This window comes from Beta vulgaris, chromosome 1 (genome assembly GCF_026745355.1).
Source record: "Beta vulgaris subsp. vulgaris cultivar EL10 chromosome 1, EL10.2, whole genome shotgun sequence".
NCBI classification, from domain to species: Eukaryota; Viridiplantae; Streptophyta; class Magnoliopsida; order Caryophyllales; family Amaranthaceae; genus Beta; species Beta vulgaris.
Window position 1 is genome coordinate 33,893,898 of NC_079202.1, and position 14,693 is coordinate 33,908,590.

The following is a 14,693-nucleotide window of genomic DNA, read 5'->3' on the forward strand; positions in this document are numbered from 1 at the left end:
CTCACGAGACTGAAACTCAAAATGCGTGGAGGTCGTAACTTGCCCCAAGATAAATTGGAGAGCCTCCCACAAGATGCATTTTTGAATTGTGATGACTCTGAAAGTCAGCACATGAACCGAGGACGAATTCCAACAAAGAAATTCACCCAAAATACAGATCCTAAGATCCAAACTAGCAATCTGTAAGCCAACAGATCGAACCACAACACTTTTAATACGACAATCTCCTCTCGTCAAACCCAACCGTGGAACCATTACATGAGCATAATTGAAACAACAATCGATTAAAACTAAACTACAGCTAAAACAGATAATATAAACGAAACAGCCTAACAGACTCATAAACCACGCCGGTAAGGACACCGTCCAACCTTCAAAAACTACACGTCGATTCACACTTCACGTACCAAAAAAATGCTTCCTTGACAACCTAACCAAGCAGATAACAACAAACACAAGGGGGAACGGGGAAGGGGATACTATGACTGATTGTACTTCAAAACAAGGGGGATAGGGAAGGGAAACTAACAGCTAACTAACTGGACACTAGCTAGAACAGGGGAACGGGGGAGGGGATAGTAGGACCTAACACACGACGAAAGTCGAGAACCGGGGAACGAGGAGGGGAAGCCCAAACCAAAACCACCTAAAACTAAACCAGGGGAACGGGGAGGGGAGGACTGGACGACAGGAAGCAAGGGGGGGGGGTGAAGAAAACCTATGAAAAGGTCGACAAACCTGGAAGGAGGACGAAACAGGGGTGGGGGATCAGACACGGCAAACGCCGGCGACGTTAGACCACTGCGCCACCACCAAAGAAACCAGAGGACGAACACAAAACTTCAACTAAGTCCGCTTCAATACACCGCCAAACTAGAGTGAGCAAAAAGGGGAAAAAAGAGGGGAGGGGCTCGACGGCCACCGTGCCAAAGCGGCGCAGGCGGTCGTCGAGCCCCTGTTGGGTTACTGCGCCGCTAGGTTTCGCGAGAGTGAGGGGTCGAGAGAAAAAAAACGGCTAGGGTTTTTTTCCTGTTCCACACTGTAGCTTTTGTGATAATATGTTATAACATAGTCTGTATTTGACTTCGTTCCTACCTAATTAAGTAATAATATCGAATATGAAAAAAAAATTCTGAATTTGAATTCAATTTAAAAAAATATAACTAAGATACAAAAAATTTTAATATATAGTTTTATAACATCCATCCCAACCTGAATATGACCACTTCTTGTGTATATGTATCACCAATAGGGGTGTGCACTGGTCCAGGACCAGACCGAAACCATCTAGACCGGTGGTCCGGAATCTACCTATTTCTTGGACCGGGACCGGTTGCACCGAAATATATATTTTTATATTAAAAAAAATCTTTCTTATTTTATTTAAATATATTTTATAATTTTGATATATTAAAAATTAATATTTTTAATAACAATAATCCTAATGTAATAAATAGTAGGTTTTTAAATTTCTAACTTTCTACCTTTTTAAAAAAATTTTAACACAAACTTTTTTTTCCACTAAAGTAATAGAAATTCCGTTCCAATCGGTCCGGACCGGAATTTTCCGAGTTTGGACCGGACCGGACCGTAAACATGGAATCGGGAGTTTTGTGGACTAAGAACTAGACCGGAATCCGGACCGGTTCGTACACACCCCTTATCACCAATATCAATGAGAATTCCTCCTACTATCTAGCAAATAAGAGGCAACAAAATAAACATTTAGAAACTAGGCTAAGTTTGGTCTAGTGGAAGAAAGTACCTTATGACCTTAAAGTTGGGGTTTCAATTCCCACAGTGCTTTAGAACTTGACATCCCCTTACCTTTTATCACCACTCCAAAAATATATGCCCGCTAACTCATACCAAGTTAATCAGTTTGGGGCGTTTGGTTCATTTAGTGGTATGGGTTTGGAATCAGGAATAAAATCAAGGGAATATAGGTTTGGAACTTGATACCTAATACTATGTGTTTGGTTTTATTTGAGAATGAAATTTTATCTTCTATGTAATACCGAGAGGTATTTTTTTTTTTTTTTTTTGATAGCTTTGTTTTATTTATTCTCGGAGGAGGCTACTGTTAATGAAGTAGAACTCCTTTTTGGGACGTACATCGATTCCACAAAAGCATATGAAGTACAGAGCTATGGTATAACATGGAATGAAAGATAGTAGGATTAAGCTGTTTAAGAGAGATGAGAGATTCTAGAGAGAGAAAGAGCGTCTTCCAACTTGAACAGCCATGGACCATTGTCAATCGCCGGAAATCCCCAGTCAAATCTACCCCAGCCTCCAAAACTTGCTTCATTGATTTCCTTCCTTCTAACATTTGCCATTACGACCTAGCCAAAACCTTCGGAATCTATGGAGCTATCACCAATATCCATATCCCAGAAAAGCTCAGACCAAATTGCCAACACCGCTTCGCTTTCATCCGCTTTTCAACGTCGGAATCTTTAGAGAGAGCCATTCATGGAGAAAATGGAAGAAAACTCAAAAATGGTAGCCTCAGGGTATTTGCAGCTAAGTATGACTCTCGTCCCCCAAAGACCAGCCTGAAACAAAAAACTTTCACAAAACCATCTCATACCAACCCCATGCCAACCAACAAAAAACCATATCAAAGGCCATCATACAACCAATTCTCGCCTCTTGTTGATAACAGATCTTATAAAGATGCCACCATCACTCCAAATCCTAATCCTCCAAACCCTAATCCTCAATGTACTCCAACTGGTAACCCCCAACCTGGACCCTCTGTACCCTCACATGTATCGAAGCGCCAACCAATCCCTCTCCAAGACCCTGAGCCTGCTCCGGACTGTTTTCACTTTGAACCATGCTCAGCTAAGAGATTATCTTCTCGGTTGTTGGGGGAGAGTGTGGAAAAAATTAGGGATGAACTTGAAGTAGATAAATTTGAAGGGGAAGACTTGATAGCCATTAAAGGGTCGAGATTTCATGGAAATGATGAATTATTCAGTAGGAGCATTGTAGCTGTATCTTCGTCATCACAATCCTCTACTCAAATCCATGATCATATTCTTGCTGAAGGTGTCACTTGTATCACCATTAAACCAATTGGGGGCCTTCAACATCTGGTCACATTCTCGTCAATGGAGGACAAATTAGCTATTATGGAAAGCAAATGGCTCGAAAATTGGTTTGATGACATGAGAGAGGTATACGACTCCTGTGCAGCAAAATGGAAGGAAACTTGGGTTAAAGTTTACGGAGTTCCCATTAAAAGTTGGTCATATGAAAATTTTTTCAATATCGGGAATGTGTTCGGAAGAGTCTTGTCAATCGAATATTCTGGGTTTGAATATGCCAGGATACTTCTCCTCACGGATTGCCTTTTCAATATTAACTGTAAGATGATTTTTCAGCTTGAAGGGAAAAATTCGAGAATTTTTGTTGCAGAAGATGTCAGGCACCATGTGCAACCTGTCATCTCTGTTCCTCACAAGTCCCCGCCGCCATCAGTTGAAGAATCTAAAGGGTCGGATGAAGATGACATCAACATACCCTCTTTCTCCACTCTCAAGGTCAGCAAATGCAACCTTTCCTCTCCCCATGACAAGAATTTAATTGAAGTAACACAACCTAGTCAAAACACTGGTTACAACATTAATGCGGCTGATGACTGTGAAAAAGGTGCGCCAATCATTAATGCAATCATCACCTCTGTCCCATCTGCCCCCTCAGCTACTAGATTCTCTCCTTTGGGCCATAAGCCAAATAACGACCTTCACCACCAAGCCCAAATTATTTCCCCACCTCATGACCAAAAGCCCCCCTTTGGGCCCATACCCATCTCTCTTAGCTCCTCTCCTATCACTACTCAAAATAGATTTGGGCCTTTATTGCCAAACACTAAACCACAGCTAAATTCTCAAACCTCCTCTACATCCTCCCTTTCATCAGGGCCAATGTTTCCCCCTGGTTTCGAAAATTCTATCCCAACAGCGGCCAAAAGACGTCATGCCCAAAAAAGAATCCGAAAACTACAGAAAAAAATCAAGAAAAAAACAAAAACAATCACTTCTTCTTCCTCCCAACCTTCTCAGCCTTCCCCCTCAATCATTACATCCCAAGACGTTCTAAAACTTGCCTCTGAACTCGGACTTCGTGTTGAAGGTCCACTCTCGTGTATTGAAAACCTTATCACTGCTATACTAAAACGTCAAAAAGAAGACTGGGACGCATCTCTCCAGTAACTTTTTGCTTCTTCCACCCTCCAAAAAATAGTAACCATGTCTTTGTTATCCTGGAATTGCCGAGGAATTGGCGCACGTGAAAAGCGCTCTCAAACCAGAAAATTAATCAATACACACAAACCTTCCTTCCTCTTCATCCAAGAATCAAAGTCCGAAAATATAAACCCCAAAATCATAAAAACCATTTGGCATAATGACGATATCGAATGGCTTTTCAGCCCATCTGTTGGTAACTCGGGGGGACTTATATCCATCTGGGAAAAATCGGCCTTCCAAATGGAATCATCCCACATCCAGAGAAATTGGATTGCCATTCAAGGAAGTATAGTACATCCCCGCTTCCGATGCCTTCTCATTAACATCTATAATCCCTGCAACATTGAAGGGAGGGCGGTGGTCTGGAATGACATCTCGGAATTCTGTAGAATCAACATCTTTCCCACCCTTATTATGGGGGATTTTAACGAAGTCCTTTCATCCTCTGAAAGAGGCAGTGGGCTCTCATCTCAAGAAGGTGTGGAGGATTTCAGGAACTTTATCCAATCTTTGGGCCTAATTGATATCTCATCAGCAAATGGGCGCTTCACATGGTTCCATGGTAACCGTAAAAGTAGGCTGGATCGCTGTTTAGTTACATCTGATTGGATCCAACAGTATCCAAATCTATCACTCCAAATTCTCAACCGGACAGTCTCGGACCATTGTCCTATCCTAGCCCACTCCCCAGCTACCAATTGGGGCCCAAAACCTTTTCGGTTCTTGAACTGCTGGGTCTCTCATCCGAATTTCCTGCCTACGATCTCATTAGCCTGGGCTAATGCCCAAAACCTCCCATTACCCGATAAACTCAAGCAATTAAAACTGAAGCTGAAAGAGTGGAATAAATCGGAATTTGGAGCAATTGATACCAAGATAAAAGAACTCGAAGACCTTATCCAACACTTTGATGATATTGCAAATGATCGTACCCTTTCAGATTCTGAATTGGACTCGAGGAAATCTGTGCAGATGGATTTATGGTCCTGGCTGAAAAAGAGGGAAGCCTATTGGGCTCAAGTCTCACGCTCAAAATGGCTTAAAGAGGGGGACAGGAATACCAAATTTTTTCATACACTAGCCTCAATCCGAAGGCAAAAAAACTCAATCTCTTCAATACTTATTGATAATACTAACCTTGTTGATTGTGCAGGAATAAAGTCTGAAGCAGTTTCATATTTCCAGAAAATCTTTCAAGAGGACATTAAGAACAGGCCTAAATTTGAAAACCTTGAGTTCAAAAAGCTGATTCCTTCTCAAACCAATATGCTGTGTGAGCCCTTTTCACTTGATGAAATTGATGCGGCTGTCGCATCTTGTGATGGCAATAAAGCTCCCGGGCCTGACGGATTTAATTTTAATTTTATAAAATCTGCATGGGAAGTGATCAAGCAGGATGTGTATGACATGGTTCGAAGATTTTGGAATACAGGCTACCTTCCAAAAGGTTGCAACACTGCCTTCATTGCTCTAATTCCGAAAGTTGAGTCTCCTATGAGTTTCAAGGATTACAGACCTATTAGTATGGTTGGATGTGTCTATAAAATTGTCTCGAAAATACTTGCAAGGCGATTACAAAGGGTGATGGATCATTTGGTGGGAACCCTTCAATCGTCCTTTATTGGGGGCCGTCAAATCCTTGACGGAGCTTTAGTAGCCGGAGAGATTATTGATTCCTGTAAAAGACTCAAAACCGAAGCAGTTCTTCTAAAACTTGACTTTCATAAGGCATTCGACAGCATTTCATGGGATTATCTGGATTGGGTTCTTGAACAGATGGGGTTTCCCGATCTTTGGCGCGCATGGATGAAGTCATGTGTTATGTCAGCCTCAGCTTCCATCCTGATTAATGGATCACCAACTCAACCCATTAAGTTACAGCGAGGTCTTCGCCAAGGAGACCCTTTGTCCCCTTTTCTCTTTAACTTGGCTGTTGAACCTCTGAATCTCCTCATGAAGAAAGGGCTAAATATGCGATTATGGGAAGGGATTGCCTCTCGACCTAATGGATACATTATATCGCATCTTCAGTATGCTGACGATACGATTATATTTTGCCCTCCTTCTATGGAATACTTATGCAACATCAAGAAAACCTTGATTGCTTTCCAATTAGCATCGGGTTTGAGTGTCAACTTTCACAAAAGTGCTTTGTATGGTATTAACGTTGACCATCTATGGCTCGAAACCGCAGCTAAGACACTACTTTGCAGAACGGGCTCGCTTCCCTTCAAGTATCTTGGGCTTCCAATTGGGGGCAATCTATCTAGAATCGACACTTGGGATCCTATTGTGGATAGGATGGGAAAAAGGTTAGCAACTTGGAAGGGTAAAATGCTCTCTATCGGGGGGCGTATTACCCTAATAAAAGCCTCTCTTTCAAGCCTTCCTTTATATTTTATGTCCCTCTTCCCCATCCCTAAAGGGGTCATTGATAAACTTGTTAGAATTCAAAGGAACTTTCTTTGGAGTGGAGTGGAAGGAAAACGGGCTCTTCCTCTAGTTGCATGGGAAAAGTTGGAGTTGCCCAAAATTCTTGGGGGTCTTGGAATTGGAAACTTATTACAAAAAAATGTGGCATTGCTCTTTAAGTGGATTTGGAGACTCTTTAATGAGCCCAATGCATTTTGGAGAGGTTTCATTTGGGATAAATATGAATATCCTCAATCCCTCTCTTTCCATGATCTTAAAATCCCATGTAATGGTGGGCCTTGGAGGTCCATTTGTAACTCGGTGCTCAAACATCCCACTGCCAGCTTATTTGGGCTGCAGAAGATACGAAAAAATGTGGGAAAAGGCACCCAAACTGCCTTTTGGCAGGAGATATGGATTGGTGAGCTCCCATTAAAAACCCTCTTCCCCAGGTTATACCGGCTCACAATAAATCCTCTGGCTACAATATCGTCTCTGGGGATCTGGGATGGCCATGAATGGCACTGGGTCTTGCCATGGCAAAGAGCCCTTAGGCCGCGGGACATTGAAGAACGTGATGCTCTTCATGAGCTATTAAAAGACGTGGTTCTTGATCTCACAAATGATGACTATTTAGTGTGGACTCCAAATAAATCTGGAGTGTTCTCTGTCAAATCCGCAACTCTAGAATTGGCTAAGTGCTCCAAATTTTCATCTCATGAAATTATCAAGGGGATATGGAGGGGTTTAGTACCCCATAGAGTCGAAATATTCTGCTGGCTCGCTCTTTTGGAAAAAATAAACACAAAATCGAAACTGGGGCGAATTGGAATTATTCCAATTGAAGATGCTGTATGTGTATTCTGCAACATTGGTCTTGAGACAACCAATCATCTCCTCCTTCACTGTGAGTTTTCTTGGAAGCTTTGGACTTGGTGGCTGAACATTTGGGGATACTCTTGGGCTTTTCCGAAATCCATAAAAAATGCCTTTGCTCAATGGCAAATCTATGGTAGAGGAGCATTTTTCAAAAAAATTTGGCATGCAATTTTTTTCATCATCATTTGGTCCCTTTGGAAAGAAAGAAATTCCAGGATTTTCAATAATTCTAATTCTTCTTTGGAGGAAATTCAAGATCTAATTCTAACAAGATTATGTTGGTGGGTTAAAGCTTGGGATGATGGCTTCCCATTCGCATGTTCGGAAGTAATCCGCAATCCAGCCTGTCTCAAGTGGACACAATCCAAAGGATGCAACTTTGGAACCATTGGGCCAACAAATTTATTAAAAGCAGCATGGTCTCCTCCTCCCTCAAACCACCTCCAGTGGAATGTAGATGCGTCCTTCAAACCGGGGCTTGAGCACGCAGCTGTAGGTGGAGTATTGAGGGATGAAAACGGTTGCTTTGTTTGTCTATTTTCAAGCCCCATTCCGAGATTAGAGATCAACTCCGCTGAGATCTACGCTATTTTCAGAGCTCTCAAAATCTCCCTCAGCTCAGACCGAATCAAGGCCCAACATCTTATAATAGTCTCGGATTCTGCCAATGCAGTGAGATGGTGTAATCAAGATGAAGGAGGGCCTTGGAACCTCAATTTCATGATCAATTATATTCGTAATGCAAGGAAAGCATGGTTAGCATTAACCATAATCCACAAAGGCAGAGAGACGAATGGAGTTGCAGATACCTTAGCAAAACAAGGGTTGAGTAGATCTGATGAGTTTTTAGCTTGGTTATAACTTCTCTCATGTACTCTCTCTCTATATTCTGCTCTAGAGTTTTCTGGGTTCTCTCCAATGCTTTCATAGGCGGATGATGTATTACTGATGTATCGAGTTTCATAAGCCAGTAGGCACTTAAATAAAAAATCTCCAACAAATTATCAAAAAAAAAAACATGGAATGAAAAGCATTACAACCAAGCCAAGAAATCATTTTCCCTTCTAAGCCCACGCTTTGCTAAAGCATCTGCTACTGCATTTGAACTACGTCCTCTATGAACCACCTGAGCATGGAGTTGCGAGTGAAGAGCCGATCTTATAAAGTTGAGCATGAAATTTAAGTTCCATGGCCCGCCTTCCTTGTCATTGCACCATTTAACTGCGTTAGCGGAATCTGACTCAAAAATTATATGACAGGTATGAGAGGTATTGTTATGAGCCAAATCCACCTCCCCCTTTGGGATTCTAAACACCATAGCTTATGGGTTTGAGGTATGAGTTTTGAAGTCTATCAAATTATTAAACAAACACTAGGTATGAATTTTGCTCCTTCTAAACCCATACTTCATACTATAATCATATAAACCAAAGCTCCTTGATAGGATTCGACTCGATAATGCCCTATTCATTTAAGTAGAATTTCAGTTTAATTCAACTATTTTGCTCTTATAGTTTTACTTCAGTTCAAATCAACTCATTTTAATACCTTTATCTCAACTACCTAAACAAAATAACTACTTCCTCCGTCCCAAAATATAGTTCCCATTTCCCTTTTTTCACGGTAATTTATGCAAGTAGAATATATGAGGGATAGTAAAGAGTTTTTGTTTACTTAAATAAATGTATGGGAAAAAGATGATTTTAGGAGAGAGAGTGGAAAATAATTGGTGAAAGAACATTAATTGTATCATTTTGGTTGAATAAACACAGGAAAAAACAAAATTCAAGAAACAAATAAATGATGGGACACGATTTTTTTAGACAAATTACGAAAAAATGTGAAACTAAATATGGAAATGAAAACTATATTTTGGAACACCCAAAATGAAAATGGGAACTATATTTTGGGACGGAAGGAGTACGTAATATATTAAAAGATGTTGTTGCAAATAGTTGAATTAAAATATAAAAAGAAAATATTACTTCAATTCAATTCAATTCAAAAGAATAGGACGTACTCATACTTACCTTTATCTTAGCTACCTAAACAAAACAACTAGTCCTAGTAAAATCAAGGTTTTGGTTTTCAAAGTCCAGGAGTTATTTAGATTGAAATTAAAAGATGTTACGTTGGGAATTTTAAGATTGAAATTAATGACAAATACAGGAGTTATTTAGAGGGCAACTTAGGAGAATGTGAAAGGTGAAGTTAAAAGGATTGGAGCAAGCAATCCATTAAATGTCTTTTCCTTCGTATGGGAGTAACATAATCCGAACCTTTTGTGAGCAAAACACAATAGGATGTGTCAGAAATTGAATAAATTAAGTAGGCATTAAACAAGATAAAAAGCCTCGTTAAAGCTTCTGGAGCTAGTCCATATTTAATTGCCTTAATGGGTTAATTAATCCCTTGGCAATTAGTGGTAAAGGTAAAATCAGCTGTAAAAAGTTTGTACTATTCCCAATTTTACTGAGACAAATGTGGTAAATTTACAAGAAAAGAAAAAGAGGGGGAGGAGGATTAAATTACCGAGGAGAAATTGGTGGGTTTGTCTTGGGAGTAGAGCAAAGAAAATTGAGTGAAGTGTAACGTGAGAAAGAGAAAATAGTAATGGCACATGTTACGACTTAACGATTGAGGAAGTATTACAAATTTACAAGTGATTTTATGAATTATGAGTGCGCTAAGTTCAAATTTACAAAATCACTTGTCTATTTTACAGCTGAAACAGCAGAACATGAAGACAAGGTCTGTCTATTTTGGCCTGGGAGATCCTGAAAAAGATAGGAAACGTCCAAACCAGAGGTCCATAACTTTTAGCAAAAACTGTTATCACAACTCTAACAGCTTATCATTTTGGGGGTCAAATGCACCGAACTTCAGAAATACCGTGTCATCTGTCAGTCAATTGCATAGAATAATCCAATTGACAAAAGGCAACTCTCAGCTCGTACAAATCTATCATCCGAATTTTTCTCCAGAAACCAAAAAGAACAAATATACTGTGAAAGGTGGATAAACTACAAAAGTGTAGACTTACTAAATAAGAAGGCACATTAACCTTCCACACATCTTCCTTGACAAAAAAATGTTCAACAATCCTAGGTCCACATTCTGAAATGGGAGGAGATAGGGTGAATTCAGAATATTGACTCCTTCAAACAAGCTGCATTTTGCTCAAGATACAAAAGCAGTCTCTTCTAGCTATCCAGGGTATGTGATCTTCAAAAGAGACAATTTGCAGGCAAAGAGGCAAAGAGCCAAAGAGGCATATCAAAGGGTTGCCAAGGCTCTATTTTCTCTCATTTTAGGAATCTGGGTACATAAGTAGCATACATTAAAGTTCAAACTTTGATGATTTTCATAAAAAAGGAGCACAGTTCTCAACTGTTTGCTATACTCACGAAAGACCTGAAAAATATCAAGAGATTTTCCGTTTTCTGACTCATAAACTGAATTGTCTAGATGGAAGAACTTGGAGACGTAGTAGCATAATGTCAGAAGGAGTAATATTAGCAGACTAGTAATTCTATCTTTATCTGAAGTAGAAATCAGAATATTCGGATGCCACAAGTTCTTGAATAGCAACAAAGTCTTCTAACAATGGGTCTCTGTCTCTCTGAGCTAGCTCCCAAAAAACTGCAGCCAACGGAAACATAATAATGGATAGTGTTGCAGCGACACAGTACTAAAATCACACAAAAAAAACAATATCCAAAAAAGTGCCAGTGGAGGATCAGGGAAGACATAAGAATATTCTTGGCACATCAAAGGGAAAAAAAGAACAACAATCTTAGCATTAGAGTTTCAGTGTTTCGTTTAGCTCAAGCTATGAAATATAGAGAATGGAATCAAATAGACGGCAACGGTAACAATAATTTATCACCTTTATTGGGCGTTTAGTTTGAGACATGGAATGGAAAGGGAATGGTAACCATCACCACCAATAAATAACAAACTTGAGGGGAAAAGGAAGGTAACATATGAGGGAGTCCATTTCCACCAAGTAATAGTAATAGATTGAGGGGCTGAACCAAACAAAAAGAAAGGGAACATGTATATGATTCCGTTTCTCGGAGTCTAAAAATGTTGAACCGAACATGCACTTAAACTATTCGACCCATTTTATTTGTTCTCCTAATCATTTGATGTGAATCACACAAGAAAGTAAATATTTCCCCCCACCCAAATCAGTTCATATAGACAAGTAAGTGAGGTAGCAGTGTCATCCAATATACTGTTGAATCCTTAATCTTATCAAGAAGTTACATACATGACAGAAGAAGAATATTTTACCTAGAGAAGATAGAAAACTCCAATTCTATTAACAACAAAATTAGATCTTTCACATTCAAATGTTGGAGTAAGTTATTGAATCTTAAACAGTAAAAGATTAATGATCACATCAGCCCATCAATTCATATAACACATAGCTAAAGATAGCGATGAGTACAAATCACAGGCTGGTAGGGCTTTGAATGTTACATGAAGTTGATAGCGGAGATAGAACTTTAAAGATATCATCATATAACTGACTAAAGATGATTCTTAATAGGGTACCACAGAATACAATGGCACTTGCTACATGGTTAATGATTATGACAATAATTTGGATCATACTTAAGGTGGTAAATGCAACTAATTCATCAGTATGAAAATCTCTAAAGTTAACTTTGAAACTTTGATAACCAGGTGAAGTAGGAGGGAGCTCCCGAAGATTCAATATAGCGTTGAGACAATACACAAAGGAATTTAAATACAGTGACCGGATAATACTTGTAGGCACATGATATGCGCTTTCCTAAACGTCTCATATCGAACAACTACAAAAGCTCAACAAGCAACAGGGTTCGAAATGACCTTTGGCATACTAAGATAAGAATAATAGTTTCAGGTTGGTTATGTGAAAGAGTCTTTAACGAAATTGTGAAAACTTGAATTCTCTCTACAATGTAATGCAGAAACAATGCTATAGACAAGGATGTAAATTTTCAATAATCTTCACACAGGCGAATAGCCCCTATATATAAGGGACAATAGATGATGCAGATATCCAATTACCATTGCAGTAATTTTGGTATCTCATCCAATCTGAAATGGCATGTTACACAAAGAGTCATATCGATTTGTACTGCTGGCACTCAACGCTGGAAGACAACATGGCACGAGATCCTGGCTTCGGCGCACAAGCTTGCCGTCTAGTAAGCCTTAATGCATGGTCACACAGCTCTCTTCCACATACATTGCGCCTGTCTCACACCGTTGACAATCATCCATAGTAGGGCAATCCCATTTCATTGCTCTCGTATTGTGCAGCCCCATGGTCATATATCCACCATCGTGCAACAACTATAGAAACCTTGAAATGATGCAATGATTTGAAAAAACCGTAAGGACATGTTACATGTCCATATAACTACCCAAATCTTACATTCTTTGAACATTGATTCCCTAAACCTACACTACCAAGTAATAACTTTTACTACAAAAGTTATGCGACATATATGAGCCATTATTTATTCTATATGATTTCATGATTATCACAATTTTATAGGTAGTCAACCATTGATTGTATAATTAAGTAAGGTTCTTTCATAAACTTAAGATGTCATAGAAACACCATACTTTAAGCAAGCACAACCTTGAATCATAATATAGTTACCTTCCTCCCATAAGACTATCTATCCATAGCCCCCCCCCCCACCCAACTAAGGGCTAACTTTAATCAATAAACACAGGGCCGTCTTAAACATTTTAGAGGCCCTGTTCTAATCTTAAAAATTAGGCCCCTAATATAAAAAATGCAATTTTCATAACAAAAAGTATGCATTAAATATATTACCAAATTATGATTATATCTTACAAATTAAATCCCCAAAACTTAAAATACTTTATCTAAATGGTAAATAAAATCTCATTGCAACTCAAAGCTATTATTAACCTTCTACTTTAGTCAATTACTAACCAATAATTTCAACCTAAAAAATTAAAGAAAAAATCTCTTTGATTTAATAAATTCAATTAACACAAATGCCACTAAGCCTTCAAATATTACATTACAGGCTTACATCAGTACATATTGCAAGTTAGTACCTGTCATCGTCTTCGTCATAGTGGAGCAATTAGAGCACCCTTAACCATGAGTAGAAATTAAGATTGTGGAGGTGATTGAAAAAAAATGGCTCTTAACCATGAGTGAAATAAAGATTGAGGAGTGATTGAAGGTGAGTGGGGGAAAAAAATGGCATGGAGTGATTGAATTGATGATCAGCCGTGGGGTTGGGACCCACAGCCAGATCATCAATTCCCAAATTTTTTTTGCCTGAACTCAACGCAAAACGCAGCGTTTTGCGTTGAGTTCAGGCAAAAAAAATTTGCCTTTGCTGACGCTGCAGCTGGCAGCTGACACGCGTGTCAGCGCCAGTTGCAGCACGCCACTTGTCAGCTTATTATTGGTTTTAAAAATATAACCGTTGTAATTTTTACAACGGTTATATTTTAAAAAATATAAATCAAAAAAAAAAAAAAAATACCAACGGCTCTATTTTTTCGAGATCTATAAATAGAGACCCATTTTGCTATATTTTGGACACACTTAATTTTCTCCCTCTTCACTAATTTCTTCTATTTGTTCTAACTCTTCTTCCATTGCTCTTTATTTTCAAATTCTTATAATTATGGATCCTAATCATCCTAATTATATAAGAAATCAACCCCAAAATCGCTCAAAAAACCAAATGCCTAGGCAACAAAATCGTTTAATTAGCTCTCAAAATCCGTCAAATTATCGCCAACCTTCTCAAAATCAATCAAAATTTCGTCAACCATCTCAGATAAATACCAATCAAAGAGGAGAAAATTCTCAAAATTATTCTCCTCAATATGATAACCTCTACCATGAATCCCCATCTGATGATTGAAAAGTAGTTGGGATGATTGAAAAATGGTTCATGGTTAAGGAGATGAGTGGGAAAAGATTGTGGGATGTAATTTTTTAGAGAGAGAAAGTTAGAAAGAGAGTGGGATGATCTTTTTTTCCAATCATGAGTAATGGTGCTCTTAGGCTACTGCCAACCTCTAACAATTGCAAACCATAAAATGAAAGAAAAAACTTGATAAATTAATAAACCCTAATCTCTT